The sequence below is a fragment of the Haliotis rufescens genome, unplaced genomic scaffold, assembly GCF_023055435.1.
Source record: "Haliotis rufescens isolate VD_foot unplaced genomic scaffold, xgHalRufe1.0.p SCAF_30, whole genome shotgun sequence".
Taxonomy (NCBI): domain Eukaryota; kingdom Metazoa; phylum Mollusca; class Gastropoda; order Lepetellida; family Haliotidae; genus Haliotis; species Haliotis rufescens.
The window spans coordinates 2488387-2499577 of NW_025964002.1; positions in this window are offsets into that span (position 1 = coordinate 2488387).

Consider the following 11191-nt stretch of genomic DNA (forward strand, 5'->3'; position numbering starts at 1 on the left):
ATAATTACACTAAATGAGAACCAAATAGGTCAAACAGAAAGATGATGTGTCTATAATTCGCGAAAACACATGCAAAGCACATAAACGTAGCGTTTGGGGATCAATTTTACAGCTTCATCCAAACGCAACCTCCTGTAAAAAACGTGCAGCACAGGATCCTGCATTTAGGCATGCAGGCCCCCCTGCTGAATGGGTATAAAAATCCACATCAACGGCTGTTCATACAGTCCTTATAACGGCAGTAGAGGCGGTGACAGAATGCCAAGACTGAATGCAGCTCAACGGAACAACGCCATTAGGAGATTACAAGCTGGAGCAACTCAGCAAGAAGTGGCCAGGCAATTTGGCGTATCCAGACAGACAATCTCCGCACTGTGGACCCGATACAACAACACCAACAGAGTTGACGACAGACCAAGGTCAGGAAGACCAAGGGTGACAACCAAAGCACAAGATCGATACATCCGGCTGCGACACCTCCGAGACCGCACTACCACAGCCACGTCTACAACCACACAGATCCCTGGGTTACGCAGAATATCAGATCAAACGGTACGCAACAGACTGAGGGAAGCTGGACTTTTTGCACGAAGACCTGTTCGACGTCATGTATTGACCCTACGTCATATGGCGGACCGTCTGCTTTGGTGCCAACAGAGGGTTAGATGGGCACGTGCAAGGTGGAAAAATGTACTGTTTACTGACGAGTCCCGTTTCCCACTCACACGTGCTGATGGGCGCGCACGTGTCTACAGACGTCGAGGAACGTTACGCCCCAACTGTGTGCAGTAGGTTGTCCCATTTGGCGGCGGGAGTGTCATGGTATGAGCCGGAATTCATCACGGTGGTAGGACGCCTCTCGTGCATGTGGCAGGTGCATTGGCAGGTGTGCGTTACAGAGGCTTGATCCTACAGCCTTACGTTCTTCCTCACGTCAACGTTCATGGCGGACAGTTCCAGCAGGACAACGCTCGACCGCATATTGCACGTGTTTGTTGGGAGTTCTTGCAGCACAACAACATCCAGACATTACCTTGTCCAGCCCGGTCACCAGATTTGTCCCCGATTGAGCATCTGTGGGACGAGTTGGATCGACGCGTTCGCAGAAGGAATCCACCGCCCCAAACACTTCCGGCGCTTCTTGATGCACTTCAGCATGAATAACAGCACATCCAACAGCGTGTTATTGACAACTTGATTGCATCTATGGGTCGTCGGTGTCAAGCGGTGATTGATGCACGCGGTGGGCACAACCGATACTGACATTTTCTGTACCCCTGTGACATTATCTGTATCGTGTACGTGTGTCTGTCTAGGTGACACGATTAATGTTTTGAACATTGTGTACATTGATCTTCAAACAGTGTTTCAATTATGGTTTCTGTGTCTTATTTTGAAACAATCGCATTATATTACATTTTGAAAGTCAGTGTCAAGTTTATTTTTTTGAAAAGTATATTTTTGGACCCCCAAAGATTTTTTTTCCAAAGTTGAGAAAAGTGATATTTTCACTGCAGTGAACATAACACTTGATATTTCAGTGAAACATAACACTTGGACGGAACTATTGTCATACAAGAGTTACCTCTCCGCTAATTGTCTACATTTACATTGTAAATGTCTCGCCCGTACTCAAACTGTTGACTTCATACTTACGTTAGTTCTATATTGACAAGGCAACATAACGACAGATCTAGATGGTCATTTATGTAGTTAATGTTGCCCCTTGCCGTTGGTTATTTTCAAACACGCAACTAGTTTCTATATCGCAGTTATAAGGGCTGGTGAAGCGTCCTTGCGTGTTAGGTAGGGAAAATTTACGTTTCAAAGTTTTACATTGGTAATGAAATAATTCAATTTTCCGGTACACAACTACACAAAAAATATATAATAAATAGGATATTCCATGTGTCGAGTGACGAGGGATAGAAGATATTTTTATTCGTGGCTACGATTTAAATGAAAATATCTCCTTTACCCCCGTCACTTGATCCCAGAAACGCGATATTTCACTCGGCACATGACATATCCTCTATATAATCGGCTGAATAAGCTCGGTGAACGTGGGTCAATGCTCGTAATGTCAGTCAGAGTTTTGTCTGGTTCGGGCTTGATGACGTATTGGCGACCCTCAGTTAGTAGGAATATTCGTAAAAGCGGCGTTACATAACAAATAGTGTGATACCATTTTTAATGTATTTGTTATATACACTTCAAACACACATATATACATGCCACTTCTTCAAAACCGTAAAACGGTTTCTTTTATCTCTCTTTAAAACTCATATTCTAATCTGAGTATAACCCGCGTCAGACATTTTCCAATCTTAATCTGATTAAGAATCGCGATTAATTCTACTTTGAATATGACTAAAAAGCTGTAGCTATAAAAAGAGGCTGAAGTCAATTTTCAAAGAATAGAAAATTCTCAAAATTGGCTTGTACAAAAAATTCCTGTGCGATCTTGAAAACAATTGCTGATTTGAATACAACTGTGTCCCTAAGCGGACAAACTGGGATTAAGAAATAATGATGGAATTCTGACCTACCCGAAAGCAGAAAATATGCCACAACTTTTGACGACATTCTGGAACGATGTGTGTTGAAACTGGCAGTGTCGTTCACTTACACAACCGTGTTGTAATCAATAAACCATGTGACTGTCGTTTCCAATTAAGAGCAGTAGTTATGGACAGTTGCTGTGTTGCACGTGTTGCAAATCGGACACGTGGACACCTATTCTGGGTATGATCAATAAGAGGATACACAACCACATGCTTTCCCATATTTGAAAGCAACGTTATTTCTTTTCTTAATCGGGGCGGTCGGGTAGCCTAGTGGTTTAAGCGTTCGCTCATCACGCCGAAGATCCGGGTTCGATTCCCGACATGGGTACAATGTGTGAAGCCCATTTCTGGTGTCCCCCGCCGTGATATCGCTGGAATATTGCTAAAAGCGGCGTGAAACATACTTACTCACTCACTCACTCACTCTTTTCTTAATCGTTAGACATCAAACTATGATGTATGCATGGACAATCACACACGAACTCCCCCTTGACGATTTCGTGCAACTAGCAATTTCAACTTGTTCAGATGTAGTACAGATGAACATTAAGACAAGCGCTTTATTGTATAACAGTGAGCGTCATTATAATTGTGGCAGATATACATGGATGTGAATCCAAATAGCTATTCGACAGCTGATAAATACTACGGGTCCCTGGATTGGACAGCACAAGCGATACCTTATCTGTTTATGTGAGCTGTCCATGTTAACTGTTTTGATAAGCATGAAACTATTAGCTACGTTATATACTTAATCTTATCACCCAGCCAGCACCACCCTCCGGATATCCAGGCAATACAACAACAGTGTGCTTACGTGTCTATAACATACTCTTAAAAAATAGGAACGCAATACGGATATTTTTAGCCATAAAAGCAAAATTAGTGGACCAAGAGGTGCAATATAAAGAGGTTTAATGTGTTATAGTGCAAGTGACAAATTTCCCGGATCAAAATGATCACAACAAGGACATGCAAATCATTAGTCGGGAAACACATACGATTAGGAAGAACGCACCCAGTACATTAAACAAAAGGGCCATGGAGCTGCACGTGCAGCAGCACTAGTAACGGTATTCAAGTGATGCACGTACTGCACGTGCAGCAGCACTAGGAACGGTATTCAAGTGCAGGGTTTTTGATTGCCTGGCATTTGCGTCAATCGAACAGTGACAGTTCAACAACATGCCAAGATTAACAGAAGTGCAAAGAAACAACGTCATATGCTGTTTGCAGGCAGGGGAATCCAAATCAGCTGTAGCCAGGGTTGTCAATGTAGCGCCCAGCACAATAACAAGGCTATGAAATCGGTTTCAACAGCATGGGTCAACAAGTGATCGGCCATTTCGGGACGACCGACCAAGAGTAACCCAAGATCGCTACATCCGACTTCGCCACCTACGTGAAAGGACGACCACAACCACCTCAATCGCATCCCAAATACCCGGACAGCGCAGAATCCCCGACCAGACCGTACGAAACCGTTTAAGAGCAGCAGGTCTACGAGCAAGACGTCCTGTTCGACGCGTCATATTGAGTCGACAGCATCGTCAACAACGACTGCATTGGTGTCGTCGACACAGGGTATGGGCTCAACTGCGATGGAGAGATGTCTGTTTCAGCGACGAATCAAAATTTCTCCTCATCCGAGGGGATGGAAGAGCACGCGTCTGCAGACGTCGGGGAAGAACGTGACGCCGGAAACTGCGTACAGGAAGTGGACAGGTGGACAGGTTATGATGTGGGCGGCTATTTCTCATCATGGCAGGAAGGGTTTGGTCAATATCAAGGGCAATATCACGGCTCAACGATACATTCTCCTACCATACGTCCTCCCAATTGCAGCCAACGACAACGGTATATTCCAGGAGGACAGTGCTCGACCACATACAGCACGGATCAAGAGAGCACCTGTGGGATGAATTCGATAGGCGGCTACGCCGACGTCAACCACAACCTCAGACATTGCAGCACTTGGCTTTTGCGTCGCAGGCCGAGTGGGCTACTATTCCCTAGGATGTGATTCTCATACGCGTCTCTTCCATGGGCAGAAGATGTCAGGCCGCTATCGATTCCAACGGGGGACATACGCGTTATTGATGGTAGCTGACCTTCACTTGGACCTTTCCTATATACCGATAACTGACATGACAACAATCACGAAGTGTTCTCTCCACAACATTGTGGCTCAATACCTTGTACGGTTCCTCGTATAAATGTATTTTCCTACCTCACACAAATCTGGCTTTGCATTTCTTTGTTTGAAGAGTATATTAGCATTGTAGTAAAACGTAGTACATATCTAAACAACATGTTTAAGGTTGGGTATTCAATAAAGTAAAATGCCAGCAACTTCGATCGATTCGGTGTCAAGGAGTACACATTTCTTGTTGAAGCTTCAATCACATTATATGTGCCCAAAACACAACAATATCCTTGCATTCCACAGAAAATTCACGATGCATGTTTTGTAAAGAATACTTGGGGAGATTAAGTCTGCGTGGCGTTCAGAGATCTATTCATCACTTCGTCAAAAGAAGGTGGGTTCGCACGACTGATCAAGGATAATAGATTAGCACTCAAGTCAATGGCATTTGTTTATTCCGACATGAATACAAAGTGAAGCACCTTATCATTTCTCTTGTGTACTGTTTACCGGAGCAATGCTAGCGAGATGGGTACACGCGGTACCTCTTCCTGTCCACCTATTGCGTAAAACAATACTCACTCACTCACTCACTCACCTTTCCTGTCCTGTCCACCAAATGAAGGACAACAGCTGCTGAACACATTCTAGTAACGCACGCGTGAAGATCCGGGAAAGAATAGGTCTTCAGCAACCCATGCTTGCGCTGAAAGGCGACTATGCTTGTCGTTAGAGGCGCCTACGGGGATCGGGTGGTCAGACTCGTTGACTTGGTTGATGCAGGTCATCGATCCCAATTGTGTGGATCGATGCTCATGATGTCAATAACTGGATTGTCTGGTCCAGACTCGATTATTTACAGACCGCCGTCATAGAGCTGGAACATTGCTGAGTGTAGCGTGAAACAACAAACAAACAAACATTCTAGCAACGCCAACGGGGATTCGAAAGATCGCAACGACTTTCCTTGCACCGGAAGTAATTATTAGCCAAGTGGAATTGTGTTGTTTGTAGCTGAAAAGGAGTCTTCAAATCTTGGATTGACATGTCGCTGGAAGATCACGGAGATATTTTGGGGATACAATTTCTGTATCGTATCTAGTGACGTTTGCGGCGCCAAGTCATGCTGTCCTGCGGAAATGCCAAGAACTACATACCACCCGTACACACGTCACCAACCTACCTGGATAAGTCCACAGAGCAACAATTAAACTGGCCTAAATATACGTCTGTGGACAATTGTGCAAGACATACAAACATACGTTTTGGTGCGTTAGTTTGTTACTGTATGTCATGGCTGTATTTGGTGTACGAATACAGATGTTTGCGGATGAACTGTTGATAAACAAAAGCCATCTGCACACATGATGTTCGTTGTACGATTGCTGAGAGTAAAAAGATCAAATGGTAAAGAATTTACCGGCGTCGGATTGTGTGCATAGGTACTGCAGAAGTGTGACCTCGATTAGGCTAATGAACACATTGATAACTTCGGGAAAACTAGCCTGTCGCTCACCCTGACGAGGAGAGCTTTGTTTGTATTTTTGTCCTGTTTTCGGGCACAACTAATTGACCATAACGAAGTTCCACGCTTTGTTAAGCTACAACAAAAAGCAATGAAATTGGATCTAGCGAAACGCCTGTCCCAGCATATCGCGCCATTGAATATGCACGTGAGGATGGGTTTTGTACAACATTCAACACATCTGTGCTTGTTGAGTTCGTACTGATAACGATGTTGTAACTTCCGTCCCTGGAGGATTCGGCTGTCAGAGCTGGTATAAAACATACATCTTATCGATTTCACCCACCTGTGTAATATGCCTTATCATTACTTGCCCGTGAAGAGATCACCCGTTCAATAAATATACAGCTGTATTACACATTGTGTAATACCAAAACGCGTGCTTATGTACTCTCGGAACACGTTTCACGAACAAATATTGAAAGCTCTCAACATCCCTTGGCTTATTCAACGACATTGCGTGTGAAGATGATAGTTCACTGAGAGGAGCTTATGCACACTCGATGACCAGACCAACCTTGTTGCTAGGCGGACGTCACATGGCTTATATAAAATAGCACACCGGTATTCAAACTCAAACTCAAACTCATTTATTCTCAGAAAAAAACACCCACGGTCGTACATGAGATACAATTATATACAATTTGTATTATGTACAAAATTACAGCTTTTAACAAGAATAGGATTCGTGGATACTAATACAATTGACCAATTGAATTGAACACATTGTTAGGGAATTTATATAGGCCTTTTACACTGTTTGTGGTCATAGTTTTCTTAAATTGGGATATGTTTCGAAACTGAAGATAATGCTTATTTAAGAGTTCATATCGCTGTTGGTGAAAAGCTTCACATCGGAATAAATAGTGAAATTCATCTCCCACAGCTATTGAATCACAGAGTGGACACTAGCTGTCTTCCCTGGGAATGTTAAACCATCGACCAGTTTCAACGGGTAATCTATGGTTGGAAGTTCTGAATTTCAATATAGGGAGAAATATTGATTTTGAGAGCAATGGATATTTCTCAAATGAAGGTTGATTCTTCAAGTACTGGTAATACGACCCTTTGGAGCTTGATTCGGCAGTGGATTTCCAGTTCTGACGGAATTGAGATTTATATATATTTTCAACCATGTGAGGGCAGCCATGGCGTGGAACATACTGATGGGATTTGAAATACATATGACAGGCCGCACTTATCTAATACATTCTTAATACATTTTAACCATCGGACATTTTCAACTTCTGTATGGATAGCATACGTGTATTTGTAAAGTATCTGGGACGGTTTATGATACACTGCTGAGGTAGCTAGCTTATGCCAAAAGGAGATAGCACGTTTATAAACTTTAATACTTAGTGGTTCCCTTCTCAGTTCGCCGTATAACATAAAGTTGTTTTGTTTTGTTGTTGTTGTTTTTTGTTTGTTTGTTGTTGTTGTTGTTGTTTTGTTTGTTTGTTTGTTGTTGTTGTTTGTTTGTTTTTTTTTGGGGGGGGGGGGGGCGTCGGGGGTCAGTCCAGTAGCTTATTTATGAAATGTTAGATGAACTCTTTCTATAATAGTTAGATTCTCGTGCCCATAGATCTTGACACCATATAATTGTATAGGCACGACGATTGCATCAAATGCAGATAAGGTGAATCTAATGGCAAAGTAACATTTCGGGACTTCATGAGCAAGCTGAACATGGCTTTAATTGCGTTTTCTGACATCGATTTGACTGCTTGTATACATCATATGAATCTACAGTTTCGATAGGGTCGGAGCCGATAGTGACACATAATTTCGATTTGTTTGCAGGTCCGGCACCAAAGATCACCACTTTTGTTTTTGTTAGATTAACATTTAACTTCCATATATCACAGAAGTCGGAAAACTGATTTAACGATCTTTGTAGGTCTTTAGGGTTATCACTTGTTATAACTGTGTCATCAGCACAGAGCAGTATTAGGAGCTGGAAAAATACTGTTAGGTTAGTATCGATCAGATTTTCAAGATCAACACCTTTACATTCATTGTTCAGCAGGTATTGTTCGAGATCATTTAAGAATACTGAAAACAGGAGAGGGGAAAGGTTTTCACCCTGTCGTACACCATCATGACAAATGAAATCGTCAGAAAACTGGTTATTAATATTAATGTTAGATTTGATGTTGTGGTACATATTCTTGACCAGGGTGAAAAACCTTCCTTCAATTCCAAGTTTTTGAAGTATATGCCATAGACAAACTCTCCATACTTTATCGAATGCTTTAGTGAAATCTATAAAAACCGAATATAATTTCTTTTTTGATATTTCTATTATTTGCATCAACATTTTCATTGCAAAAATGTTATCACAAGTAGAAAACCCTTTTAAATGTTATAATCATAAACACATTTAGTTAATCTGTTATTTAATATTCGGGTAAAAAGTTTGCCGAAGCAACTCAATATAGTTATGGGTCTGTATGAATTAGCATCTGGGCGATTGCCCTTCCCTTTATAGATTGGTTTCACAATCCCCGTAAGCCATGTATCTGGCAACAATGCAGATGATAATATAACATCAAATGAATTTGTAAGAAAAGGGACTAGAGTGTCAATAGCATCTATAAAAATAATCCTTCTCTATAAAATCCTGTCCTGAAGCTTTATTCCTCTTCAGGCCTTTAATTGCAAATGTAATTTCTTCGGCTGAAATCTCGGTGTTAAGAACTGTAGTGTCTAATGTAAGGTTGCCTGGCCAGTTGTTATCGATGGTTGTATCATATGTTGAACGTTCATTAATTTCAGTGAAGTAGGCATAAAAACTATGTATATCTGGTGTAATTTCTGTTTTATTACTATCATTTCTATTTTCCAAAATTCTCTCGGCGAACGTTTATTGTTTTCCCGGAAGGCTTTATAAATAGTATTTTTATCACTTTTAATCCGTTTATAAATACACGTTTTATAATTCTTAGACATTAAGGGGTTATGAGCTCTATGTAAAGGTAAATTTGATTTTCAAATTGATCTTTAGCTTTTTTAATCTTTTTACGCTGGATTCTACATTCTTGGTTAAACCAAGGCTGTTCCCGTTTCTTTTTATGGTCAGTATACGTTTTACCAAATGTAGTGCATGCAGCATCAACAAGTGCCATGCGGGCCATGCCGTTGATTGCCCCCGCGTCAAGCTTAGTTTCACGTGCTGCACGTGCTCGCTCCGTCACTTCAATCATAATACCCCTGTTGATATTTTGACAAAACATCGTGGATAAATTTGCGTCATACCGTTTGGGTTTCTTACTCTCACAATTACAAGTGGATGAAGTACTAAGAGGCTTAGTTTGGACATCTAGTTTCTGAAACACATAAGGATAAGGATTAAAGGATTCAACAGTTGTGACAAGCTGATTGAATCCTGATTAAAATAGTCAGTCTATTGTTTGATTAGATCTTCCTAGGCAGACGAGATGTAAAAGGTTTGGGACGGACGATTTCTATAGCTTCAGAGAGTTTTCTTTTGGTGAAGTCCTGATGTTCGGATGAGAAGATTTGGACTTTGTCAAACTGAATTTGATGGCAAAGGAATGTTTGGCATTCCACTCTTTCATTCACCTGAACGGACAAGCTGTAGCCATGAAGCATGGTGTATGTATAATAAAGGAGTTGTTATCCATAACATTCCGTGTCCTAGTCAACACATTGTGTACACGAATAACAGGAAGTACATGCATGACTCTTCGTGGCTAATAAAACAGATATGTTCGAACATGTAGAATGTACCGTGTTGTTACTATTAATCGACCTCCTTATTCTTAAGGAAGATTTTGTTGCTATTACCTGTCCTGAAGCCATCAAAATACAAAACTGGAACTGGCAAGTAACTCTGTACACACAACATGTCTCTCTGCATTTGCACATAGATGTAATTCAAAACTTAAAAGATCGATTTTAGTTTCAACAAAATCAATAAACGCGCCATCGTGTCACTGAACTTTCTGGTTCAGTGGGGGGGCACGGGTGGCCCAGTCGTCTAAGGCGCCATGATTCGCTGTGCAGAGTTGCGTCCCTTGGGCACGCCAGAAACCTATGATTGTGGGTTCGAATCCCGCTTCGCCCCGATTATGTTTCTAGATTTGTCAGCACCTTGCCCGTGCTCGTGGGTTTCACCGAAGTGGTAAACGTCGGAGACCTGCATTACTTCGGGCTTTCCTCCCACATTAAGCTGACACGCCGCGATATAACTGGAATACTGTTAAAAGCGGCGTTAAACCCAACTCACTCACTCACTCTGGTTCAGTGATTACCTGATTGCCTTGTGTGTTTACAGGCCGCCATACTGATGTGCAGTGATGTGTCAGGCAAGACACACTCACTCTTTTATGCAAATATGCAGGTGTTACTGATGGGGTAGAACATGATTACCCCTTTCCCCAACAACTGATGTCATCACTGATTTTCAATAGTCCATCTATATAAACTGTCACCGCTTTTTGGGGGAATGGAACGGCCAATGGAATCTGTGTCGACGGATAATCGAGATCGGTTTTTCTCTGGGTTTGATGTTTCCTATTCCAATAAAAGCGACAAAACCCTTCTCTTAATTATCATTAGAACCACACTCGGTTGTACGATTCTGACTACATGTATATCTTTAGCATGTAGTCAAAACTCTCTTGTTTGTAGTCCCATCCGTCAGCAAATATTGCTGGATTCTTTTGATTTCTTTTTAACGACACCTTTTTATTGTTTTATTCCTAATATGTGAAGTCCCCATGGGTCCTGAAGTAGAAGCAACACATCTTCTAAGTCAATGGCATCATTTGGCCTTCGTCCTTTGTGGTGACCATACCTGCGTCGTCGTCTTTGAGATGCTCAAAAAAGACCCAATACAGTTTGTTGGTTAGAAAGACTGTAAACGTTTTATTTTTAGTCATGTGTCATTGCTGTACACAACAGTCGATTTCAATGGGTTTCTCTGGA